Source organism: Balaenoptera acutorostrata, unplaced genomic scaffold, assembly GCF_949987535.1.
Source record: "Balaenoptera acutorostrata unplaced genomic scaffold, mBalAcu1.1 scaffold_33, whole genome shotgun sequence".
Lineage (NCBI taxonomy): Eukaryota > Metazoa > Chordata > Mammalia > Artiodactyla > Balaenopteridae > Balaenoptera > Balaenoptera acutorostrata.
In genome coordinates this window covers 1,205,506-1,216,986 of record NW_026646079.1, presented here as the reverse complement: position 1 = coordinate 1,216,986, position 11,481 = coordinate 1,205,506, and positions in this window count along the sequence as shown.

Below are 11,481 nucleotides of genomic sequence, written 5' to 3'. Positions count from 1 at the left end.
ATGCCCTTATCGTCACAATGTTCCATGACCACTGTCATCACAATGCTCCACGCCCTTGTCATCACAATGCTCCTTGGCGCTGGTCATCACAATGATCCAGAGCCTTAGTGCTTGAGTTGGGAGTAGTATCATTGCCTCAGTTAGGGACACTGTCATTGCCTGAATTGGGAGTAGTGTCAGAGCCTTAGTTAGGGACAGCGCCAGGGCGAGTTGGGAGTAGTGCCAATGCCTTAGTTAGGGACAGCGCCAGTGCTTGCATTGGGAGTAGTGTCAGGGCCATAGTTAGGGACAGTGTCAGTGGCTGAGATGGGAATAGTGTCAGGGCCTTAGTTACGGACATTGTCAGTGCCTAAGTTGGGATTTTTGTCAGGGTCTTTATTATGGACAGTGTCAGGGCCTGAGTTAAGAGTAGTGTCAAGGCCTTAATTTGGAAGAGTGTCAGTGTCTCAGTTTGGAGTAGTGTCAGACCCTTAGTTAGGAACAGCGTCAGTGCCTGAGTTGGGAGTAGTGACATGGCCTAAGTTATGGACAGTGTCAGGGTCTGAGTTAGGAATCGTCTCAGGACCTTAGTTAGGGACAGTTTCAGGGACTGTGTTAGGAATAGTGTCAGGGCCTAAGTTAGGAGTAGTCTGAGACCGGTAGTTAGGAACAGTGTCAGGGCCTGAGTTGTGAGTAGTTTCAGGGCCGTAGTTAGAGAAAGTGTCAGTGCCGGAGTTGGCAGTTATGTCAGGGCCTTAGTTAGTGACAGTGTCAGTGCCTGAGTTGGGAGTAGTGTCAGGGCCTAGTTAGGGACAGTGTCAGTGCCTGAGTTGGAAGTAGTGTCAGGGCATTAGGGACAGTGTCAGTGGCTGAGATGGGAGTAGTGTCAGGGTCTTAGTTAGGGAGAGTGTCAGTGCCTGAGTTGGGAATAGTCTCAGGGTCTTTTTTGGGGACAGCATCAGGGCATGAGTTAAAAGTAGTGTCAAGGCCTTAGTTAGGGAGAGTGTCAGTGCCTGTGTTGGGAGTAGTATCAGGCCTTTGGTTAGGGACAGTGTCAGGGTCTGAGGTAGAAGTAGTCTCAGGGCCTTAGTTAGGTAGCGTGTCAGTGCCTAAGTAAGTAGTAGTGTGAGGGCCTTAGTTAGGGACAGTGTCAATGCCTGTGTTGGGAGTAGTATCAGGCCCTTCGTTAGGGACAGTGTCAGGGTCTGAGGTAGAAGTAGTCTCAGGGCCTTAGTTAGGTAGCGTGTCAGTGCCTAAGTAAGTAGTAGTGTGAGGGCCTTAGTTAGGGACAGTGTCAATGCCTGTGTTGGGAGTAGTGTCAGAGCCTTAGTTAGGGATAGCATCAGTGCCTGAGTTAGGAGTAGTGTGATGGCCGTAGTTAGGGACACTCTCAGTGCCAGAGTTGGGGGTAGTGGCAGGCCTTTGTTAGGGACTGTGCCAGGGCCTGAGTTAAGAGGAGTGTCAAGTCCTTAGTTAGGGACAGTGTTAGTGCCTGAGTTGAGAGTAATGTCAGGGCCTTAGTTAGGGACAATGTCAGTGCCTAGTTTGGGAGTAGTGTCAGGGCCTTAGTTAGGGACAGTGTCAGTGCCTGAGTTGGGAGTACTGTCAGGGCGTATTTCGGGACAGTCTCAGTGCCTATGTTGGGATTAGTGTCAGGGCCTTTGTTAGGAACAATGTCAGTGCCTGAGTTGGGAGTTGTGTCAGGACATTAGTAAGTGCCTGAGTTAGGAGAAGTGTCAGGGCTGTAGTTAGGGATAGTGTCAGTGCCTGAGTTGGAGGTAGTGTCAGGGCCTTAGGGACAGTGTCAGTGGCTGAGATGGGAGTCGTGTCAGGGCCTTAGTTAGGGACAGTGTCAGTGCCTGAGTTGGGAGTAGTGTCAGGGCCTTAGTTAGGGACAGTGTCAGTGCCTGAGTTGGGAGTAATATCAGTGCCTTAGTTAGGGACAGTGTCAGGGCCTGAATTGGGAGTAGTCTCTGGGCCGTAGTTAGGAACAGTGTCAGTGACTGAGTTGGGAGTACTCTCAGGGTCTTAGTTAAGGACAGTGTCAGGGCATGAGTTAAGTATTGTGTCAAAGCCTTAGTTACGGAGAGTGCCAGTTGTTGAGTTAAGAGAAGTGTAATGGCCTTATTTAGTGACAGTGTCAGTGCCTGAGTTGGGAATAGTGTCAGGGCCATAGTTAGGGATGGTGTCAGTTGCTGAGATGGAAGTAGTGTCAGGCCCTTAGTTACGGACAGTGCCAGGGCCTGAGTTGGGATTAGTTTCAGGGTCTTTATTATGGACTGTGTCAGGGCCTGAGTTAAGAGTAGTGTCAAGGCCTTAAATTGATAGAGTGTCACTGTCTGAGTTGGGAGGAGTGTCAGACCCTTAGTTAAGGGACAGCGTCAGTGTCTGAGTTAGGAATAGTGCCAGAGCCTAAGTTACGGACAGTGCCAGGGCCTGAGTTAGGAGTAGTCTGAGACCGGTAGTTAGTAACAGTGTAAGGGCCTGAGTTGTGAGTAGTTTCAGGGCCTTAGTAAGCGAAAGTGTCAATGCCGGAATTGGGAGTAATGTCAGGGCTTACTTAGGGAGAGTGTCAGTGCCTGAGGTGGAAGTAGTATCAGGGCCTTAGTTAAGGACAGTGTCAGTGCCTGAGTTCAGAGTACTGTCAGGGCATATTTCGGGACAGTCTCAGTGCCTATTTTGGGAGTAGTGTCACGGCCTTAGTTAGTGATATTGTCAGTGCCTGAGTAAGGAGTAGTATCCGGGCCTTAGTTAGGGACAGTGTCATTTGCTTAGTTAGGAGTAGTGTCAGGGCCTAAGGTAGGGCCAGTGTCAGTGCCTGAGTCAGGAGTAGAGTCAGGGCCTAAGTTAGGGACAGTGTCATTGCTTGAGATAGGAGTAGTGTCAGGGCCTTAGTTAGGAGTAGCATCAGTGCCTTCGTTAGGTATTGTATCAGCGCCTCAGTTAGGAATAGTTTCAGGGCCTTATTTAGGGACAGTGTTAGTGCCTGAGTTAGGAGTTGTGTCGGCCTTAGTTAGGGACCTTTTCAGGGCCTGAGTTAGGAGTAATGTCAGGGCCTTCCTTAAGTATTGTGTCAGCGCCTGAGTTAGGAATCGTGTCAGGGCCTTAGTTAGGGACACTGTCAGGGCATGATTTCGGAGTGGTGTTAGGGCGTGAGCTATGAATAGTGTCAGGGCCTTAGTTAGTGACAGTGTCAGTGCTGAGTTTGGAGTAGTATCAGGGCCTTAGTTAGAGACAGTGTCAGGGCCTGAGTTAGGTGTATGTCAGGGCCTTAGTTAGGGACAGTGTCAGTGCCTGATTTAGGAGTAGTGTCAGAGGCTTTGTTAGGGACAGTGTCAGGGCCTGAGTTAAGAGTAGTGTCACAGCTTTAGTTAGGACCAGTGTCAGGGCCTTAGCTAAGTCCAACATCAGCGCCTATGATAGGAATCAGATCAGGACCTGTGTTACAGGTAATGTCAGGGCCTTATTTAAGAACAGTGTCAGGGCCTGAGTCCTGACTTACTCCTTACTCTCCTCACTAAGGACTTTTGACACTACTGCTAATTCAGGCCCTGATAATGTCCCTCACTAAGGCCCTGACACTTTCCCTGGCTAAGGCCCTGAACTTCTCCTAAGTCAGGCCCTGATACTGTCCCTAACAATGGCCCTGACACTACACCTAACTGAGGCCCCGACATGCTACCTAACAAAGGCTTTGTTGCTAGTCCAAACTAAAGCCCTAAAATTGGTCCTAAATAAGGCCTTGACACTAATCGTAACTCAGGCCCTAAAACTCTCCCTAACTAAGGCCCTGATAGTATGCCTAACTCAGGCCCTCATACGATTCCTAACAATGGCTCTGATGCTAGTCCAAACTAAGGCCCTGAAATTGGTCCTCAATAAGGCCTTGACACTAATCTTAACTCAGGCCCTAGCACTGTCCCTAACTAGGTCTCAGACAGTACACCTAAATCAGACCCTGACACTGTCCCTAAGCAAGGCCCTGACACTACTCCTAACTCAGTCCCTTCCACTGTACCTAACAAAGTCTCTGATGCTCGTCCTAACTCAGGCCCTGAAACCGTCTGTAACTAAGGCCCTGCTGCCATCACTATCAAAAGTCCTGCCATTATCCTGAGCTACTATCCTGACCTATGTCTTTCCAAGGTCCTGAAACTGTCCCAAAGTAAGCCCTGACGCTGTCCCTAAGTGAAGACCTGAGGCTGTCCCTAACTCAGGCCCTGAAGCTTTCCTTAACTGAAGCCTTGAAGCTGTGACTAATTCAGGCCCTGATCATGTACCTAACGAAGACCTTAATGCTGATCCAGCAAAGACGCTGAGGCTGCTCCAAAGTCATGCCCTGACAGTGTGCCCAGCTAAGGGCCTGATGCTAAGCCTCACTCAGGCCCTGTCGCTCTCCCTAAGTCAGGCCCTGACACTGTCACTAACTACGGCCCTGACTCTACTCCTAATTCAGTCCCGTACATTGTATCTAACAAAGGCTCTGATGCTAGTCGTAACTCACGGCCTGACACTGTCTCTAACCAAGGCCTGCTGCCATCAACATCGAAAGTCCTGACATTATCCGGAGCTAATAACCTGACCCATGTCTTACCAAGGTCCTGAAACTGTCCCAAAGTAAGCCCTGACGCTGTCCCTAAGTGAGGCCCTGAAGCTTTCCCTAACTAACTCAGGCCTTGATGCTGTGACTAACTCAGACCCTGATCATGACTTTAACTAAGACCCTAAGGCTGATCCAACAGAGGCCCTGATGCTGCTCCTAAGTCATGCCCCGATAGTGTCCCCCACTAAGTGTCTGATGCTAGGCCTCACTCAGACCCTATCGCTCTCCCTAAGTCAGGCTCTGATGCTGTCCCTACCTGAACCCCTAACACTGGTTCTGAATAAGGCCCTGAGAGTCTCCGTAACAAAGGTCTTCACACTATCCTTAGGTCATTTCCTGACACTTTCCCTAGATGTTAAACTGACACGGTCACTAGCTAATGTCCTGCCTCTTATGCTAACTGAAGCCCTTAGGCTGTGCCTACCTCAGGCACGGAATTTAGTCCCAAGACCATGAACCTGTCCCGAACGAAGGCCTAGATGCTCGCCCTACATCCGGCCCTGACACTGTCCCTAACTAAGGCCCTAAACACTATTGCTAACTGAGGATCTGACACTGGACCTATCAGAGGCCCGCTACTCCTAACTAACGCCTTGGAACTTTCCCTAACGTAGGCGCTGCTATCATCAATATCTAAAGTCCTGACATTATCCTGAGCTAATACCCTGACCCATGTCTTACCAAGGTCCTGAAACTCTCCCAAAGTTAGCCCTGACACTGTCCCTAAGTGAGGCCCTGAGGCTGTCCTCACAGAGGTCCTGATAATGTCTTGAACGAAACTCTAATGCTGATCTTACAGAGACCCTTATGTTTATCCTATGTCATGCCCTGACGCTGTCCGTAGCTAAGGCCCTGACTCTAGGCATCACTCAGGCCCTGTCGCTCTCCCTAAGTCAGGCTAAGACTCTGTCCCTACCTGAAGCCCTGACACTGGGCCTAAATTAGGCACTGATGCTCTAATCAGCTATGGTCTTGCCACTCTCCCTAGGTCATTTCCTGACACTATCCCTAGATCTTAACCTAAACTTGTCTTTAGCTATTGTCGAGCCTCTTATGCTAACTAAATCCCTGATGCTGTCTCGAACTAAGAGCCTGAAATTAGTCCCGAGGCCGTCAAGCTGTCCCTAACTGAGGTTGGAGGCTCATCCTAACTGAGGCGCTGACACTGTCCCTAACTAAAGCCCTGACACTACACCTAACTCAGTCCCTGACACTGTACTTTACAAGGGCTCTGATGCTAGTCCTAACTCAGGCCCTGACACTGTCTCGAAGTAAGGCTCAGAATTTGCCCCTAATATAGGCCCTGCTGTCAGCAATAACTAAAAACTGGACACTAGCCTGAGTTAATATCCTGACATATTTCTAACCAAGGTCCTGACACTGTCCCTAAGAAAGCCCTGTCGCTGTCCCTATGTTAAGAACTGAGGCTGTCCCTAACTCAGGCCCTGAAGCTTTCCCTAACTGAGGCCTTGAAGCTGTGACTAAGTCAGGCCCTGATCATATCTGTAACAAAGACGCTAAGGCTGATCCAACAGAGGCGCTGATTCTGTTCCTAAGTCATGCCCTGACAGTGTCCTCAGCTAAGGGCCTGACGCTAGGCCTCACTCAGGCCCTGTCGCTCTGCCTAAGTCAGGCTCTGATGCTGTCCCTACCTGAAGCCCTGACCCTGGTTCTAAATAAGGATCTGATACTCTCAGTAACTAAGGTTTTGACACTATGCTTAGGTCCTTTCCTGACACTCTCCCTAGACCATAACCTGAGCCTGTCCCTAGCAAATGTCGTGCCTCTTATGCTAACTACAGCCCTGCTGCTGTCCTTAAGTAAGGGCCTAAAATTACTCTCGAGGCTGTGACCCTGTCCGTACCTAAGGCCTCGATGTTCGTCCTAATTCAGGGCCTGACACTGTCCCTAACTAAGGCCCTGCTGCCGTCAATAGCTAAAGTCCTGACACTATCCTGAGCTAATTTCTTGACCCATCTCTTACCAAGGTCCTGAAACTGTCCCTAAGGAAGCCCTGATGCTGTCTCGCAGTGAGGCCTTGAGGCTGTCCCTAACAGAGGCCCTGATAATATCTTTAACATAGTCCCTGAGGCTGATCCTACCATGGCTCTTAGGCTGCTCCTAAGTCATGCCTTGACACTGTCTCTAGCTAAGGCCCTGACGCTAGGCCTCACTCAGGCCCTGTCCCACTCCCTAAGTCAGGCTCTGACGCTGTTCCTACCCGAAGCCCTGACACTCACTGCTCCTAAATTAGGTCCTGATGTGCTAAGTAACTAAGGTCTTGACACTATCCCTAGGTCATTTCCTGACACTCTCCCTAGACCTTAACCTAACCTTCTCTTTAGCTAATGTCGAGATTAGCTAAAGAGATTCTTTAGAACGAGATTCTTTCATCTTCTGAATATAGTTTTCTTCCAAACATAATTTTTATAGTGTTACTAACTTTAAACAACATGTACTCAACTGCTGTGGAATATTCCTTCATAGGAGCGTGCATGGTTCACTTCTGCATCTGCTTGTGGTGGTGTTCAGGTTGCTTTCAGCTGTAGATCCCCTTATGCTAGCTAAATCCCTGATTCTGTCCCTAAATGAGGCCCTGAATTTAGGTCCGAGGCCGTGAACCTGTCCCTAACTGAGGCCTGGAGGCTCGTCCTAATGCAGGCCCTGACACTGTCCCTAACTAAGGCTCTGACACTCCACCTAACTCAGTCACTGACACTGTACCTAACAAAGGCTCTGATGCTAGTCCTAACTTAGGCCCTGACACTGCCTCTAACTAAGGCCCTGCTGCCGTCAATATCTGAACACCTGATATTATCCTGAGCTAATAGCCTGACCCATGTCTTACCAAGGTCCTGAAACTTTCCCAAAGTAAGCCCTGACGCTGTCCCTAAGTGAGGCCTTGAGGCTATCCCTAACGGAGGCCCTGATAATAGCTTTAACGAAGACCCTAATGCTGATCCTACAGAGGCCTTTATGCTGCTCCTAAGTCATGCCCTGATACTGTCCCTTACTCAGGCCCTAAAGATAGGCCTCACTTAGGCCCTGTTGCTGTACCTTACTTAGGCTCTGATGCTGTCCATACATCAAGCCCTGGCGCTGGTCCTGATTAAGGTGCTCACGCTGCTGCTAACTAAGGCCCTGATGCTCTCAATAACTAAGGTCTTCTCGTTATCCCTTGGTCATTTCCTTTCACTATCTCTGGCCTGGAACCTGACTCTGTCCCGAGATAATCTCCTGCATCTTATGCGAACTGAAACCCTCATGCTCTCCCTAACTAAGGCCCTGACTACTCCTAACTAAGGCCATGACACTGAATCTAACAAAGGCCCGGAATCTGTCCTTAATAGAGGCCCTGCTGCCAGCAAAAACTAAAATCCTGACACTCTCCTGAGCTAATATCCTGACTCATTTCTAACCAAGGTCCTGACACTGTCCCTAAGAAAGCCCTGTGGCTGTCTTTAAGTGAAGACCTGAGGCTGTCTGTAACTGAGACCCTGAAGCTTTCCCTAACTGAGGCCTTGACGCTGTGACTAACTAGGGCTCCGGTCATGTCTTTACCTAAGAGCCTAAAGCTGATCCAACAAAGGCACTGATGCTGCTCCTAAGTCATTCCCTGACAGTGTCCCCAGCTAAGGGCCTGACATTAGGCCTCACTCAGGCCCTGTCGCTCTCCCTAAGTCAGGCCCTGATGCTGTCCCTACCTGAAGCCCTAACACTGCTTCTGAAGAAGTCCCTGAGAGTCTCAGTAACAAAGGTCTTCACACTATCCTTAGGTCATTTGCTGACACGATTCCAAGCCTTTACCCTAACCCTGTCCCGAGCTAATGTCCTACCTCGTATGCTAACTAAAGACCTTATGCTGTGCCTAATTCAGGCACTGAATTTAGTCCCAAGGCCGCTAGACTGTCCCTAACTCGGCTCGATGCCCTTATCGTCACAATGTTCCATGACCACTGTCATCACAATGCTCCATGGCGCTGGTCATCACAATGATCCAGAGCCTTAGTGCTTGAGTTGGGAGTAGTATCATTGCCTCAGTTAGGGACACTGTCATTGTCTGAATTGGGAATAGTGTCCAAGCCTTAGTTAGGGACAGCGCCAGGGCGAGTTGGGAGTAGTGCCAATGCCTTAGTTAGGGACAGCGCCAGTGCTTGCATTGGGAGTAGTGTCAGGGCCATAGTTAGGGACAGTGTCAGTGGCTGAGATGGGAATAGTGTCAGGGCCTTAGTTACGGACATTGTCAGTGCCTAAGTTGGGATTTTTGTCAGGGTCTTTATTATGGACAGTGTCAGGGCCTGAGTTAAGAGTAGTGTCAAGGCCTTAATTTGGAAGAGTGTCAGTGTCTCAGTTTGGAGTAGTGTCAGACCCTTAGTTAGGAACAGCGTCAGTGCCTGAGTTGGGAGTAGTGACATGGCCTAAGTTATGGACAGTGTCAGGGTCTGAGTTAGGAATAGTCTCAGGACCTTAGTTAGGGACAGTGTCAGGGACTGTGTTAGGAATAGTGTCAGGGCCTAAGTTAGGAGTAGTCTGAGACCGGTAGTTAGGAACAGTGTCAGGGCCTGAGTTGTGAGTAGTTTCAGGGCCGTAGTTAGAGAAAGTGTCAGTGCCGGAGTTGGCAGTTATGTCAGGGCCTTAGTTAGTGACAGTGTCAGTGCCTGAGTTGGGAGTAGTGTCAGGGCCTAGTTAGGGACAGTGTCAGTGCCTGAGTTGGAAGTAGTGTCAGGGCATTAGGGACAGTGTCAGTGGCTGAGATGGGAGTAGTGTCAGGGTCTTAGTTAGGGAGAGTGTCAGTGCCTGAGTTGGGAATAGTCTCAGGGTCTTTTTTGGGACAGCATCAGGGCATGAGTTAAAAGTAGTGTCAAGGCCTTAGTTAGGGAGAGTGTCAGTGCCTGTGTTGGGAGTAGTATCAGGCCCTTCGTTAGGGACAGTGTCAGGGTCTGAGGTAGAAGTAGTCTCAGGGCCTTAGTTAGGTAGCGTGTCAGTGCCTAAGTAAGTAGTAGTGTGAGGGCCTTAGTTAGGGACAGTGTCAATGCCTGTGTTGGGAGTAGTGTCAGAGCCTTAGTTAGGGATAGCATCAGTGCCTGAGTTAGGAGTAGTGTGATGGCCGTAGTTAGGGACACTCTCAGTGCCAGAGTTGGGGGAAGTGGCAGGCCTTTGTTAGGGACTGTGCCAGGGCCTGAGTTAAGAGGAGTGTCAAGTCCTTAGTTAGGGACAGTGTTAGTGCCTGAGTTGAGAGTAATGTCAGGGCCTTAGTTAGGGACAAAGTCAGTGCCTAGTTTGGGAGTAGTGTCAGGGCCTTAGTTAGGGACAGTGTCAGTGACTGAGTTGGGAGTACTGTCAGGGCGTATTTCGGGACAGTCTCAGTGCCTATGTTGGGATTAGTGTCAGGGCCTTTGTTAGGAACAATGTCAGTGCCTGAGTTGGGAGTTGTGTCAGGACATTAGTAAGTGCCTGAGTTAGGAGAAGTGTCAGGGCTGTAGTTAGGGATAGTGTCAGTGCCTGAGTTGGAGGTAGTGTCAGGGCCTTAGGGACAGTGTCAGTGGCTGAGATGGGAGTCGTGTCAGGGCCTTAGTTAGGGACAGTGTCAGTGCCTGAGTTGGGAGTAGTGTCAGGGCCTTAGTTAGGGACAGTGTCAGTGCCTGAGTTGGGAGTAATATCAGTGCCTTAGTTAGGGACAGTGTCAGGGCCTGAATTGGGAGTAGTCTCTGGGCCGTAGTTAGGAACAGTGTCAGTGACTGAGTTGGGAGTACTCTCAGGGTCTTAGTTAAGGACAGTGTCAGGGCATGAGTTAAGTATTGTGTCAAAGGCTTAGTTACGGAGAGTGCCAGTTGTTGAGTTAAGAGAAGTGTAATGGCCTTATTTAGTGACAGTGTCAGTGCCTGAGTTGGGAATAGTGTCAGGGCCATAGTTAGGGATGGTGTCAGTTGCTGAGATGGAAGTAGTGTCAGGCCCTTAGTTACGGACAGTGCCAGGGCCTGAGTTGGGATTAGTTTCAGGGTCTTTATTATGGACTGTGTCAGGGCCTGAGTTAAGAGTAGTGTCAAGGCCTTAAATTGATAGAGTGTCACTGTCTGAGTTGGGAGGAGTGTCAGACCCTTAGTTAAGGGACAGCGTCAGTGTCTGAGTTAGGAATAGTGCCAGAGCCTAAGTTACGGACAGTGCCAGGGCCTGAGTTAGGAGTAGTCTGAGACCGGTAGTTAGTAACAGTGTAAGGGCCTGAGTTGTGAGTAGTTTCAGGGCCTTAGTAAGCGAAAGTGTCAATGCCGGAATTGGGAGTAATGTCAGGGCTTACTTAGGGAGAGTGTCAGTGCCTGAGGTGGAAGTAGTATCAGGGCCTTAGTTAAGGACAGTGTCAGTGCCTGAGTTCAGAGTACTGTCAGGGCATATTTCGGGACAGTCTCAGTGCCTATTTTGGGAGTAGTGTCACGGCCTTAGTTAGTGATATTGTCAGTGCCTGAGTAAGGAGTAGTATCCGGGCCTTAGTTAGGGACAGTGTCAGTTGCTTAGTTAGGAGTAGTGTCAGGGCCTAAGGTAGGGCCAGTGTCAGTGCCTGAGTCAGGAGTAGAGTCAGGGCCTAAGTTAGGGACAGTGTCATTGCTTGAGATAGGAGTAGTGTCAGGGCCTTAGTTAGGAGTAGCATCAGTGCCTTCGTTAGGTATTGTATCAGCGCCTCAGTTAGGAATAGTTTCAGGGCCTTATTTAGGGACAGTGTTAGTGCCTGAGTTAGGAGTTGTGTCGGCCTTAGTTAGGGACCTTTTCAGGGCCTGAGTTAGGAGTAATGTCAGGGCCTTCCTTAAGTATTGTGTCAGCGCCTGAGTTAGGAATCGTGTCAGGGCCTTAGTTAGGGACACTGTCAGGGCATGATTTCGGAGTGGTGTTAGGGCGTGAGCTATGAA